This window comes from Triticum urartu, unplaced genomic scaffold (assembly GCF_056163025.1).
Source record: "Triticum urartu cultivar PI428250 unplaced genomic scaffold, HENAU_Tu73 scaffold1310, whole genome shotgun sequence".
Lineage (NCBI taxonomy): Eukaryota > Viridiplantae > Streptophyta > Magnoliopsida > Poales > Poaceae > Triticum > Triticum urartu.
In genome coordinates this window covers 8,703-10,000 of record NW_028259778.1, presented here as the reverse complement: position 1 = coordinate 10,000, position 1,298 = coordinate 8,703, and positions in this window count along the sequence as shown.

Here is a 1,298-nt window from a genome sequence, read left to right as displayed (position 1 = left end):
ATATCTCTATCCCGTGAAATTCTCGAGCCAAAAGATGGATGCATATGCTGTGTTTCATTTTGCTAAATGATATCAATTAAATGGTGTATCAATTCCATAAATTGCATATAGCAATAAATAAATCAGCAAAATTCTTTCTAATATTTTAGATAGAAGAAACATTTCTTCTATCTAAAATATTAGAAAGAATGTACCCTTCTATCCAAATCCAATTTGCATCGATAAAATAAATCCAAATTCCAGTAGTAGATGAATAATTGCAAATTTGTGTGTGTACGAGATTAGAATAACTTCAAAATAACTGACATAATTTTGTATTTTTCCTGATCAGAAAAATACATGAAAAAGAAAGGAGGTAGAAAAATTTTTGGATTTATGGTTAAAGAAGAAAAAGAAGAAAACAGGGGTTCTGTTGAATTTCAAGTATTCAGTTTCACCAATAAGATACGGAGACTTGCTTCACATTTGGAATTACACAAAAAAGATTTTTCATCGGAAAGAGGTCTACGAAGACTTTTGGGAAAACGTCGACGTTTGCTGGCTTATTTGGCAAAGAAAAATAGAGTACGTTATAAGAAATTAATCGGTCAGTTGAATATTCGGGAGCAGTAATTTAATCGTTCAAATTTTTTTCTTGTTTTATTATTTTTTTAGTAGTCTTATAGTAGTCTTAGATTTTTCATTTTGATGAGCCTCGCTTTGAGGAATTCATGGAATAATCCATTTTCATGGAATAATGAATTAAGGAAGAAAGGATATGAGTCTACCGCTTACAAGAAAAGATCTCATGATAGTCAATATGGGCCCTCAACACCCATCAATGCATGGTGTTCTTCGACTGATCGTTACTCTCGATGGTGAGGATGTTATTGATTGTGAACCCATATTAGGGTATTTACACAGAGGAATGGAAAAAATCGCGGAAAACCGAACTATTATACAATACTTACCTTATGTAACAAGGATATAGAGAGATTGTAGAAAGGGGATAGGATAGTTATTTTTGCAAGAGACTTGTTGTAAATTCCTTAACTTAAGAAAGAAAAAAGAATAAAAACACAGATACATAACATAAAAAAAAGAATAAATAAGACGAGATTCGACCTCCCCCTACATATTTAATTTCCTCTCCTATACAAAAACTAGCAAGACCCACTCCATTGGTAATTCCATCAATAACACCCTTATCAAAAAACTCCGTGAGTTCGGTTAACCCTCTTATACCGAGGGTAAAGACCCTAGTATAGAAAATATCTATATAACCACGATTATATGACCAACTGTATATATTTTTTTTT